The following is a 14,301-nucleotide window of genomic DNA, read 5'->3' as shown; positions in this document are numbered from 1 at the left end:
TATATAGGTCTGGAATTCATTCAATGCATTGCCACAAACATTTAATAAAATTTAAAAGTTTGACAATTAAAATCATTCTTTAATTGTAAACTAAGATTGCACAGATTGAGGAGTAAAACTGTGCCTTTGATTTCTATTTTGCAATATTCTTTAAGGAAGAAACCTCACATTTTTTTCTTTACCTAGATTTTAAGCTGGGCGTCCGTGATAGTTACAGATAAAATGTAAACAAATTCAATGAAGTCCCAGGATTACAGTTTGGTGGTGAGTATGAGAGGAATTCTAATAGAAATACACTTCAGTGTGTTGTAGAAAGAGACAAAGATTGGTTTATTATTCAGGGAAGTTGCTGAACAATGTCTTTTAATTGACAACTACAAAATCTATCTGCTGAAATGTGCTACATTCAAAACTGAAAAATAAAAATTATATGATCATACTGGAGAAAAGAACTTGTAAAAGGAAAAAAAAAAGTGAATTAATAACATGGTATCCACAAAGTCTAGAGTGAGCTTTTAAGGCTTCAGTAAACTCCAGAAGTATAAATGTTTACAAATATAACAACTATACCCCAATTAAAAAAAAAAGTATGAGAGCAATATAAGTAATTAACCTTTCAAATGATGTTTCTCTAAGTTTGTAACACTTATACTTCTGAGTTTATGAAGGCTCAGAACTTCACTAAGAGTTTAGAACACCCTGTATTTATATTTGCATGCATCTTGCGGTTATTGGTAGCTTCTTGTTCAATATTTATTGGGGAAGGGAGGCAATCAGGGTTCTTAGAAATATTTTATTTTAAAACATTTTATATGGTATGATTCCAGCTTGTGGAATAATAAACCCTAGTTTCTGGCTTCTAATGGTGCTCTGTCTCCACACCTGCAAAAACTTGAGGTTATAGTCACTTTGTTTTTTTTACAGATAGAGCAGATAGAAATGAAAACTGTGTCAGCAAAGTATCTTGGTAAGATAGTTTGAGAGGGATGTAAGAAAAGAGCTGAGCTGAAAAGATGTCTAGATGGAAGGTGATAGGAAACAGCCTATAATTCCATTTAACAGACAGATCTGTGTCCTTCTAAAACTTCAACTAGTGATGAAGAAGGAGGGGTTCAAAGAAGGAAATTCAAGATTTCTTTCTTGAAGTACAGATTCTCAGTGTGTATCTGCATTGCATGCCAAATGCTGAAGAATCAATGAGGAAAGAGGAAAATATAAAGGAAGGCTTGAATGTGATTCTTCTGAAAGTGTACATGTACAATTCCTGAATAAATGTACATTTTTATTATGATAAACTTTGTCTAAAGGACCAAGTCAGACAGTGGCATTAATCAACCTTGTTTTAATGTTTGTGATTTAGAGAAAGGGCACTTGGTTTAAATGGGGGTAAACCAGTAACCAGGAAGGAAGAAGATAACATACCCCAAAATAAGAAAAGATAGGGGATGACAAAGGTAAGTGGACAACCAAACATTTGGAAGCCAGCAAGATGCAATGCTTACTGACTCCTAAACATACAAGTAGTGCATTTAAGCTTCAATTCCACAGTGCCACTGTTGGGCAGTTGCGTATCTGGCACATACAAAAGCTTTCAATGAATTTCACTGGTGTTCAATGATTCTACTCTTTTCAAAATTCAACAGTAATAAAAGTAATAATAAAAATAGCATTTATTGGGTGTTTAGTATGTTAGTTAGCTAGGGCTGCTATAATAAAGTACCACAAACTGAGTGACTCAACAGAAATTTATTGTCTCACAAACCTGGAGGCTAGAAGTCTGAAATCAAGGTGTCAGTGGGTTGTTTTTTTCTGAAGGATCTATTGCAGGACTGTCTTCTTGGCTTATAGATCACTGTTTTCTCCTTGTGTCTCTTCGTATCATCTTCCCTTAATGTGTGTTTCTGTGTTCATATTTATTCTTTTATAAGAACACAGTCATGTTGGATTAGGGCCCATTCAAATGACCTCATTTTAACTGGATTACCTCTGTATAGACCTTATATCCAAATAAGGTCACATTCTGAGGCATTGGGGGTTAGGCCTTCAAAAACATATGAATTTTGGGAGGACACAAAGGTGGCTCTGGGACCCTTCCAGGGTGGGTGAGTAGATTTTAAGTGACAAATGTACTCTAACACTCCAATCTCTCTAAACATTTAAATCCCTTCCTCTACAATAAATCAAGGCAGGTCTGGACTCACTCTGGATTTGCTCACTCTGGACTACCTTTTAGTCCATATTTAAACCAACCAACCAACCAACCAATTAGAACACTTTCTAATTTCCCAAGCTGCACCTAAGTGCAGAATCTCTGCTTAGTGGGCCCATATCAACAAATTTGGCTCGATCCAATTCTATGTTCCTTCCGTGATTATTCCACATCTTTAAAATTCATTCCCACACACATTCCTTGGACTTTTGTCTGTATAAATTAGAAAACTCAAGCAGTTACTTTGGAGTGTAGCATACTTCCTCATGGTTCCCAGTTTCATCAAAGTCTTCCTATATGTTCCTATTTCAACTTTCAGGATTATGTTCCTTCGCAATCAATGCCATAATTGTAACAGTAAATACCCTGTGAGCCTGTGAATTCAATTTGCATTGTAATTCAGTCACTCCAGGATGAGACTTTAGGTTTGTTTTCCAGCATTCTCAACCCTGTGCCTATGACAAATAAAGAGCCTTCTTTCGGGGCAGACATAGAAACTTTCAGGTTTCACTTTCTATGTGATGTATGAGCTAGGAATTTGTCAATGTAAAGAAAAATGCACATGACTGTTGTGAGTTTAAGTTTTATTCAGGGTCTTACTGAGGACTACCACCTGGGAGATAGCTTCTTAGTACCTCTGAGTAACCAGCTCTGAAGAAGTAGGGGAGAAGCCAGTATATATATATGAATTTTTTGGCTAGAAAAAATGTAATCAATCATGCATATATCTTAGTAAAAGATTACTGCTAATCACAAAGAACAAATGATTTTACTGCTTTTCTATGTATGGGAAGATGCAAGAATCTGGGATTATTGAAGTTCTTCCTGAGATATATATCTAACTATCTAGGGGCCTGTTTATTCCAAAGCTCAGAATGTCTCATCCTGTTTCTTCCATCCTGAATTCCTCTCAGGGCATGCTCTGTCAGTGGGTGACTGCGGTGGGTTGAGACTTAACCCTTAGTATAACTGGACGGTGAGTGGTACTCTTTGTTCCTTTTTGTTCGTTTTTAAATATTCAATTTCCTGAGTTCATTTTTTTTTTCTTTTTTCGTTTTGTTCAGTGACATTAGGAGCAACCAGCCCATCTCATTATATTTGTTAGTTTGACAAAAATGCTCAGAAGTATCATATACATGGTTACCTAGATCCTTGCCCCGTAGAAGTGTTTGATTATGAGTATCTAATGGTGATATTTTTGCATATTTCTATTGCCACATCACACCATTAATTATCAATGCTCTACTGCTAGAAATAGAGTAATTAGTGCCTTTAAAACTAATTAGATTAGAGATCCAAGGGCAGAAACCCTAGAACCAATTCAGAAAACTTATCCTTAGGTTATGTTCCCATAGAGCCACTCTCAGTACCAAAATTTTTATTAGGGTTCTCCAGAGAAACATGACCAATAGGGTGTGTGTGTGTGTGTGTGTGTGTGTGTGTGTGTGTGTGTGTGTGTGTGTGTGTAAAGAAATTTATTTTAAGTAACTGACTCGTGAATGGGCAAGAATTTTGTGCATAAATCTATAAAACTTTAATGAAAGTTTCTAACAACACCTAAAAAAAGTAAATGAAATGCTATACCATAATCATGGATAGACAAACACAATATGTTAAAAAAAATGTCAATTGTCTGCAAATTGACCTGGTCATGATATCATGTCAATCAATATCCTAACAGGCTTTTTTCATGAAACTTGACAAGCTTATTCTGAAACTAATATGAAATTCCGAAGCCTTAAGAATGACCAAGATGATACCAACAGAGAAGAATAAAGTGTGGGGCTTTGCCTGTCATATATCACGATTTGATCTAAAGCTATCTAATATTATAAAACTATATTTTATATCTGCTACAGCATAATATTGACATTATTTTGATATCTGAGGCAAAATCGAAGAGAACAGAGAGCCTAGAAAACCAACCTACCTATCTATGTAAATCTGACATATGGCAGAAATGGTATTGTAGATCAGTAGAGAAAGAAGAGGTTATTAAATAAATGTTTTGGGAAATTGAGTATCCCTAAAGAAAAAAAAGACAATGGATCCCTAATATTACACAAGAAGTAAATTTCAAATGAGTCAAACACAATGGCACAGGCAAAACTTAAACTCTACAAAAACTGCTTGCTGAATGTATACATGAGTCATAGAATATTTAGAAATGTACCACTGAATGAAAAGTTTGATAAACCTCTCTTTACTGCTATGCTTGCCAATATTTGGGTAAAGGAAGGAAGGCTGGAAGAGGGACAGGCAAGCATGTTCCACTCCTAAAGTCACAAGAACCCCCTAAATATACTTTCCAAATAAACAAGGGCACATTTATAAAAATTAGGCACTAGTCCTCTTGCATTTATCACTTAAGGGGCTGTGTTTTATTTCTCTTATTTAAAAGCCTTTATTCCTTTGATGTAAATAACTTCTTATCTTACAATAGGACTATTATACATTTTTACCTAAATCCTCTTAGATTTACTTGAGGGATCCAAATAGCTTGCTTTCACTTCTAATCTTAGGACATATCTATGCTATCTTTAAGAAAAGTTTTCTATAGACAGCATTTCCTTTGAAAATGAATTTTGGCTCCTTTTACCAGAGGCTGCCATTTGACCTGGAAATCAGTTTCTTTCTACTTACAATTATTTTGTCACAAATTGGAGTTTAAACTGCCTGAAAAAATAAAAGCCACAACTTCTACTTTGCTCCTGGCATAAACTCAGGACAATTTGTACCATTTGCAAGCTAATCAGAACAGATCATCCACAGTAGGCTGGGAGAACTTCTGGTTCTAATTCAATCTGCTTTGGGTTGGCTTTGGATGGTAGTGTTTGTGAAGATAATTGTCCCTATTGCCAAGTTGATATTTATGTTCTTTCCCCCAGGGAAAAACTGCCACAGAACAAATTAAGGGTGATTATCAAGAAGAGTAGGTAATTGCCAAGGAGTTCAATAAACTTACATGAGCTTTGGAGCCAGAGGACATTTTTAGGCTCCTGGCTTTGCCTTTTGCTAGTCATTTGGCCTAGGAGGAAATACTTAGTCTCTCTGTGCATAAATGTCCTCATTTGTAATAACACCTTCCTGATAGAGTTGTTATGGGCATTAGAGATAATATATGAAGTGCTAAGAGTTGTGTCTGGGATAGAGGTGGTTTTCAATAAATGATACTCATTTATTATTACTGGAAATTATCTGACAGGTTAACACTACTTGTTGATCAATATAATAGAAATAATGTGACCATACTCTTAGGACTTAATGTGATATTTACTTTGCCTGATATTAAACAGCAACTTAGTATAATAAAATCTGTATATTTCTGCTGGAGCATAGGCTAGAAATACAGTTTGAAGTTGTTTTTGAGAACAGAATGGTAATTCTCAGACTCACTTGCTCCTTTCCTATGAGATCTGGTAACTAAGGATGGAGAAATGTTTCCCTTTCTTATATTTTTGATTCAAAACCAAATCTATATCCAATTTTAATAGGAATATATATATATAAAACAAATAAGAATGAAATAAATTTGATACATTATACCATTAACAATTAAATACCAAGTCATAAGTTGTAGGAGAATTTTTAAAAGATTCCTTTTTAGTTTTTTTTAAATTATGATTTAATAATTTATACTCCCCAGGCATGCGGCCCCGGGACATTTCTAGCCCAGGGCACTATAGCTCTGCATTCCACAGGGAAATAATTTCAAATTTGCTCCCTCCTGACATCCAGAAGCTTCTTTTTTCCCTCCATAGCTAGTGGGTTATGTTTAAAGGATATAAAATTTCTTTCATCATACTAAATAAATTCTTATTCAAATTGCAAATTGTTTTACCAAAAAGCTATATTTAAAATTATAGAGAGAACATTTGTTAGTTGGTTGATTTTATGGGTTATCCACATTATTGCTTCTTGCATGGGCCTGAATAATCAAGAGATGGTTACTCATTATTGGGAGAAAATAGCTCCATTTAACTAAGTATATATTTTTGAATCATCTTCAGACTAGCATTGTGTTATATAATTTGTAAATTTGACTCTCTGAAACATTAACATATTAACGTGCTATTATATTAATATATGTTAATGTATTAATGTGATGTATTAAGGGTTACTTATTTTCAGAAGTGCATAAAATTCAGATTCCACACTTTGTCATTCTTTATCCAGTGATGTGCTGATAAATGTTTGACAACTGATTCTCAGGAAAAACAGCTTCAGTCTGTAGCACTGGTGATTTCTGTAGTGTAAAAACTCTCACCATGGTTGATTTAAAGCTACCAAATTGAAGTCACTGAACACAGAATTAGGAAGGAATGCACACAACTGGCTCTCCTGAGCTGGAAAGCACTCACTCCAGCACACCTCTGCATATTCTCTATGTAATAATAAAATAATTTAACATAATCAAATTAAATTTAATTCATATTAATTGAGTGCCTATTCTGAACCAGTTCCTATTCAAGGTATTGGTGATATCCCACTAACTATATAATATACATATTGTATGTTTATTTGTTTATTGCCAGTTTTTATCCTTAAGAATAAAGCATCATGAAGGTAAGGACTTTTTCTTTTTAGTTTATTATTGATTTCTCTGAGCCTAGAATGATGGCTGACACACAGTAGGCGATAAGGATGCTGAATCAAATGAAGGAGACTCAATCTCTGTCTTTAACAAGATTACAGACTATCAGAAAATGAAACAAAATGTTTTTTAAGGAGAAAAACAGATTAGAGCATGTAATAATTAACAAGCCTTAGTATTTTTCTAAAGTTGAATATTAAATTATAATAAAATCCATAATACTATAATTAATAACTTTTATCTCTAGCAAAAGTTATATTTTATTGAAGTGTTATATGTTGATTGTGATTCTGCAAATAAAAACAGCAATAACACCAACAGTAATAGCAAAACTTTATAGAGTGCTTACTCCATGGTAGGCATATGCTAAGTGAATTACATGTATTATTATTATTAATTCTTAATAATTATATTATTAATTCTCATAATATTCTTTCAAATATGCATTAATTTTACCTTTCCACCTTATAAATGAGAATGCTGTGATTCCAAATTTCTCAGTAACTCGAGTCAATAGCCAATAAGTGTAATGCTCCTTTTTGTACCTGTCTTCCTGATTCTAGAATCTATGTTCTCAACCTCTGTGTTCAGTCTTGTAAACACTAATTTTCTTCTTTGTTGTTACAAAACGGTCATGGAGGGTTCACATTTTCATTTGGATGCTTTGCAAAGTGAATAATACTAGGAAAGGGAAGTCAAAGTCCTAGAGGCAGGAAGAACACTGTCTAAACTTTAGCCAAGCTGAGGGGAGAACTTTCAGGTCATCTTGGTCAGTGTCTTTGTTTAAGAAATAGCCAAAAAGCCCGTGCGGCTGGATGGAAGGGAAAGAGAGAGAAAGGGAGTGTTGTGAACGATGGGGTTAGAGAGGTGGGCTGTGGAGGCAGGTCAGATGGGCATTTGGTGTCATCTCTAGACTTCAGCCTTTTCTCTGAGAGCCCAGGAAGCCATCTGAAGGTTCTGAGCAGAGGAATGCCATGATCTGCTTTCCATTATTCTGAAGGAGCACGGTGGCTGCTAAAGCTAACAGACTCCGTGTAGGAGGAGAGCTAGAGCCTGGGAGAGACCAGTTAGAAGGTTATCACCATAATCCCAGTGAGGGAGCCTGTGGCTTGGGACAGGGTGGTGGCAAGAGGGTGAATAGTGGCTGGATGCTGATGTGTTCAGCAGTAGAACCCATAGGATTTCTCATGGATTTGCAGGGTGAGGGAAGTAAAGAATTCAAGGTTAACTCCAAGATTTACAAATGGCAGGCTGGCGACTGTAAGAGGAATAAGGAGTTTGGTTTTGGATTATGTTCAGTTTGAGATGCTTCAAAGGGAATGCCTGTGATGACAACTGAAAATGTTTACATCTCTTCTAACAATTCATATTTTAAAAAGACCCCACATCTTAACTCTAAGATTCAGTACTTATATTAAAAAGACAGTCATTTACTTATTACTAAACTTAGAATTTTTATCAGATTCCACTAAAACGAGAGCCAAACCCATGAAGTTCGAAAATACTAAACACAAGTGAAGTTAAAGAAAATATTGGTGTTCTGAACACTAGAGGTCAGCAGTATCACACAAACTACCTAGAAAATGCATCTAGGTAGAAACCACACTAAGACAGTTTGAGAACATTTATTTCTAACTCACTGATGCTAGCAGTAGGAGTCTTCAGGAATAAAAACAAAGCATAACCTTTTCATCGAAGACATTTTATATAAAGAAAAAATAATTTATTTCAGTTTGTAAGGATCCATAGAAGCTATAACGTAGCTTGGGGGCTTCTATAGTATTTGAAAATAAAAGCATAAAGACAGATGGAGCAAAGGACACTCTGGGGCATATTTTTCTCTGGATGCCCTTGCTGAAATCATGCTGGCAGCAATTAATCACATTAGGATAGAGAACAGAGCAGCCCAGCTTGTCCCAGTTCAGATCTGGTATTCCTCTCAAGGGCCAGGCTGCAGCTTTGGTATACGTGCCTCCTAAGAAAGGTGACAGTACGGCCTGAGGCCCTACTTAAATCGGCTGTAGCAGTTGGGTACAGTAGGTCATGAGTGCTTGAGTCAGGGATTGTAATCTTCCTTCCAACAGGGAATAGAGGAAGATGTAAGAAATAAAATGAAAAGAAATAGTGCATAAAGGAAGAAAGTGCAGAGTCACAGCAAAACTAATAAAACTTTAGAGTCTGCTGGAAAGAATGAGAAAAAAGAAATATTTATTTATTTGAAAATGAGTGAAAGGAACACACAGACTTGTGTAAAATAGGTGGTATATCTATTTTTGTTAGAAAATAGAGTAGGTACTGATACAGATAAGTAAACGACCAGGAGGTAACATACTAGATTTAAATTTGAGGGAGGGTGATTATCTATTGGAGAAATTTAGTTGTTTTGATAAACAAATTGAAAAGGTGTGTGTGTGTGCGTGTGTGTCTGTCTGTGTGAGAAATATAGAGGCAGAGACACAGAATATCTGTTTTTCCAGGTACTGCTTTACCTTCTGTTAAACTGCTATTTATAATGCTAAAAATACATTCAGTCAGGATATGTTTCTTCACAATGGTATTTAAAAATATGATGCCACAGAATTATATTATTATGTGTCAAAACTGCTGCCTCATTTTTTCTGTGGAATGGAGAAATATAAATGTTTATATTTTTTACAGGGATACAAGACAAATGCATTGTAATTTATTGCCCCCAAACCTGAAGAGGTAAATGGACTAAAAAACTATTAAAGCCAATCAGGCACACATGATTACAAAGTTCTATAAATATAACTCATTATTTGCATCCAGGTGAAGTTCTCGTTTTGTCTTTACTTCATTCACCTGTGAGATCAATTATATACCTGCTCCTTTCAACCACAGTCCCCCTATCTCCTATATATGAAAAACTTTGACTAGGACTTTAGGTATTGATACATTTTGTTCCACTTTCTCTTTCTTTCTTGGATCATTAAAGCCAGACTTCCTCCTTTCCTTCCATCCTTCCTTAATTCCTCCTTGTCTCCCTTCTTTCTTCCTTGTAACATCCCTTGTTCTCTCTCTTCTTGGCTCCTTCCCTCCTCTATCCCCTCCCTCCCTCTCTCCCACCCTTCCTCCTGTCTTCTTGTATTTAATGAGCATGTATTAAGCTCACTATACGGCAGACACTATGCTAGATGGCAAGATTAGAGAGCTGAAGAGGACAAATCATCCCTGCTCCCAAGAAACTCAGGATCAGTTAGATAGACAGATATGAGCACAAATAAAAGTGCTGCTCAATAAATGCTATATCAAAGGAGTTCACATTTTCTCTATTTTAAAGCTCCTAACCCAGTGGAATATTCATCATTATTTTCACTTTATACATACGATGAAAGATTTAGAGAAATCAAATGACACACATGAAAATTCATAATCATCAAATAGGGAGTAGGTTGCATGAAGTATTTATGTTGCTGTTTTCAAAATTACCGTGCTGCCACTCCAGTTTCACTCTTCATTATATCCTTTTTCATGTTTCTATAGGACACTTACATTACTTCTTTTCTTTGTGATTCTTATTTCACTTCTAGTTCCTTCATTGCTAGATCTCTTTCTCAACTACCTCTGTAGCTAATATAGAATAATTTTTTTGCAATGAAGAATTGAGTGACTGTCTTCCCCTGCCTATTTTCCAACTGTTCAATACAATAGAGAATGCTTTCAGTGTTACGAATCGGTTTATTAGTTTGCATCCTGTTAAAATCTAGAGAGACCCTAGCTCTTGAAGGATGAGGTATGGTTTAAAATATTTTTTTAAATTAAATTTTATTTTTAGGGCAGTTTTAGGTTCAGGGCAAAATTGAACAGAAGGTACAGAGTCCCCATATATTACCTGTACCCTGCCACACATCCCACTCTATAGTGGTTCATTTGTTATAAAAGATGAACCTATACTGAAACACTGCTATCACCCGAAGTCTACTGTTTACATTAGGACTGTCTTGGCATTGTACATCCTGAGTTTTGACAAATGTATAATGACATGTATCCACTATTGCAATATCATACAGAATAGTTTCACTGCCCTAAAAAAGCTCTGTGCTCTGCCTATTCCCTCCCTTCAAAATCTTTACTGTCCCCATGGTTTTTTGATTTTTCAGAGTGTCACATAGTTGGAGTCATACAGTACGTAGCCTTTCAGTTTGGTTTCTTTTATTTAGTAATATGCATTTAAAGTTCCTCCATGTCTTTTCATGGACTGATAGTTCTTTTTTATGCTGAATAGTATCCCATTGTCTGGATGTACCACAGTTTATCTGCTCACTTACTGAACATCTTGGTTGCTTCAAAGTTTTAGCAAGTTCTTTCCTTTCTTAGCACATCAATTATGCTCCTTTTAAAACTATATTTTCAGTGGTTGCTCTAGAGTTTGCAATATACATTTGCAATGAATCTAAGCTCACTTTCAAATAACACTATACTACTACATGGGTAGTGCAAGTACCTTACAAAAACAAAAGAATCCTAATTCCTTCTTATTGTCCCTTGTATCACTGCTGTCACTCATTTTACTTATGCATAAGCTTACATAAACACACACGCATATATACATAAGCATACATAACCGAGTACATTTGTTGCTATTATTATTATGAAAAAAACTGCTGTTAAATTAAGAAAAAGTCTTTATATTCATTTATTCATTCTTCTATGCTCTTCCTTTCTTTATGTAGATCCAAGTTTCTGACCTATATTATTTTCCCTGTCTCTGAAGAACTTCTTTTAACATTTCTTATAAGGTAGTCTACTGGCAACAAATTCCCTCAATTTTTCTTTCTCTGAGAAAGTCTTTATTTCTCCTTCTTTTTTGAAGGATATTTTTTGGGATACAGAATTCTAGGTTGGTGATTTATTTCTCAACACTTTAAACATCCCACCCATTCTCTTCTTCCTTGCATGGTTTCAGAGGAGAAGTCAGGTGTAATTTTCATCTTTGCTCCTCTGCAGGTAAGATGTTTTTCTCCTCTGGCTTCTTTCAAGATTTTTTATTTTTTATTTTCTGAAGTTTGAATATGATATGAGTAGGTGAGGTCCTTTTTTTTTTTGCATTTACCCTGCTTGATGTTCTCTTCTCTGAGCTTCCTGGATCAGTGGTTTCGTGTCTGACGTTAATTTTGGGGAAATTCTCAGTTATTATCGCTTCAAATCCTTCCTTCCTTCCTTCCTTCCACCCTCCTTCCCTCCTTCCCTTCCTCCCCACCTCCTTCCCTCCTTTCCTCCCCCCACCTCCCTTTTTGGTGTTCTCATTATGCACATTTTTACACATTTTTAGTTGTCCTACAGTTCTAGCATATTCTGTTTTTTTGTTTCACTCATTTTTCCTTTTGCTTTTCAGTTTTGGAAGTTTCTATTGTCATATCCTTAACTGCAGAGATTCTTTTATTCTTTTATTGAGGTATAATTAAGATAACATTATATTAGCTTCAGGTGTACAACATAATGATTCTCATTGCAAAACAATCACCATGATAAATCCAGTTAACATCTATCACCATAGAGTTACAAAAATGTTTTTTCTGGTGATGAGAACTTTCAAGATCCACTTTCCTAGCTACTTCTAAATACTCAATATAGTTATTACTAACTATACTCATCATGCTGTACACCTTCATAATATTGGGTTGGCCAAAAAGTTTGTCTGGGTTTTTCCGTAACATCTTACAGAAAACCTGAATGAACTTCTTGGCCAACTCAATATATTCATTCTATAAGTGGAAATTTGTACCTTTTGACCCCCTTCACCCCTCCTCAGGCATCAACCAATCTGTTTTCTGTATCTATGAGCTCAGTTGTTTTTTTTTTAAAGAATCCACATATAAATGAGATCACGAAGCATTTATCGTTTTCTGTCATGCAGAGTCTTTCTTCAGTCATTTCAAGTCTACTATTGAGCCCATCAAGGGCTTTATTTCTGTTACAGTGTTTTTGATCTCTAGCAGTTATTTTTTATTTATTTATTTATTATTTTTTTGAGGTACACGGGCCTCTCACTGTCGTGGCCTCTCCCGTTGCAGAGCACAGGCTCCGGACGCGCAGGCTCAGCGGCCATGGCTCACGGGCCCAGCCGCTCCGCGGCACGAACCCGTGTCCCCTGCATCGGCAGGTGGGCTCTCAACCACTGCACCACCAGGGAAGCCCTGGATCATCTTTACTATTGTTACTCTGAATGTTTTCTCAGGTAGACTGCCTATTTCCTCTTTGTTTGGTCTGGTGGGTTTTTACTTTGCTCCTTCATCTGCTGCATATTTCTCTGTCTTCTCATTTTGTTTAACTTACTGTGTTTGTGGTCTCCTTTTCTCAGGCTGTAGGTTCATAGTTCCTGTTGTTTTTGGTGTTTGCCCTCAGTAGTTGAGGTTGGTTCCATGGCTTGTGTAGGCTTCCTAGTGGAGGGGACTGGTGCCTGTGTTCTGATTGGTGGGGCTGGATCTTGTCTTTCTGGTGGGGAGGGCCACATCCAGTGTTGTGTTTTGGGGTGCCTATGAACTTAGTATGATTTTAGGCAGCCTCTCTGGTAATGGGTGGGGTTGTGTTCCTGTCTTGCTAGTTGTTTGGCATAGGGTGGCCAGCACTGGAGTTTTCTGGCCATTGGGTGGAGCTGGGTCTTAGTGTTGAGAGAGAGATCTCTGGGAGAGCTCTCGCCAATTGATATTACCTAGGGCTGGGAGGTCTCTGGTGGTTCAATGCTCTGAACCCAGTTCTCCCACCTTGGAGGCTCAGGCCTGACACTAGGCCAGAGTGCCAAGACTCTGTCAGCCACATGGCTCAGAAGAAAAGGGAGGAAAAAAAGAAATAAAAGAAAATAATAAAAGAAAATAAAATAATTAAAATTAAAAAAATAATTTAAAAAAAGAGAGCAACCAAACCAATAAACAAATCCATCAATGATAACAAACGCTAAAAACTAACATAAACATAAAAATCTGAAATAAATCAGTTGCCGACAGCAAACCCCAAGTCTACAGTTGCTCGCAAAGTCCACTGCCTCAGTTTTGGGACAATTTGTTGTCTATTCAGGTATTCCACAGATGCAGGGTGTATATCAAGTTGATTGCAGGGATTTAATCCGCTGCTCCTGAGGCTGCTGGGAGAAATTTCCCTTTGTCTTCTTTGTTCTCACAGCTCCTGGGGTTCAGCCTTGGTTTTGGCCCCACCTCTGCGTGTAGGTCACCCTCAGGCATCTGTTCCCCTCCTAGACAGGACGGGGTTAAAGCAGCAGCTGATTAGGGGCCTCTTGCTCACTCTGGCCGGGGTACAGGGAGGGAGGGGTAGGGTAGTCATAATTGGAATGCAGGGGCAAGCCTGCAGCAGCAAAGGCCAGCGTGATGTTGCAACTGCCTGAGTTGCACCGTGTGTTCTCCTGGGGAAGTTGTCCCTGGATCACGCGACCCTGGCAGTGGCGGGCTGCACAGGCTCCCGGGGGGTGTGGATAGTGACCTGTGCTTGCACACAGGATTCTTGGTGGCTGCAGCAGCAGTGT

The sequence above is a fragment of the Pseudorca crassidens genome, chromosome 11, assembly GCF_039906515.1.
Source record: "Pseudorca crassidens isolate mPseCra1 chromosome 11, mPseCra1.hap1, whole genome shotgun sequence".
In the NCBI taxonomy this organism is placed as follows: Eukaryota; Metazoa; Chordata; class Mammalia; order Artiodactyla; family Delphinidae; genus Pseudorca; species Pseudorca crassidens.
The sequence above is the reverse complement of the archived record's forward strand: the minus strand, read 5'-3'. Positions refer to the sequence as shown.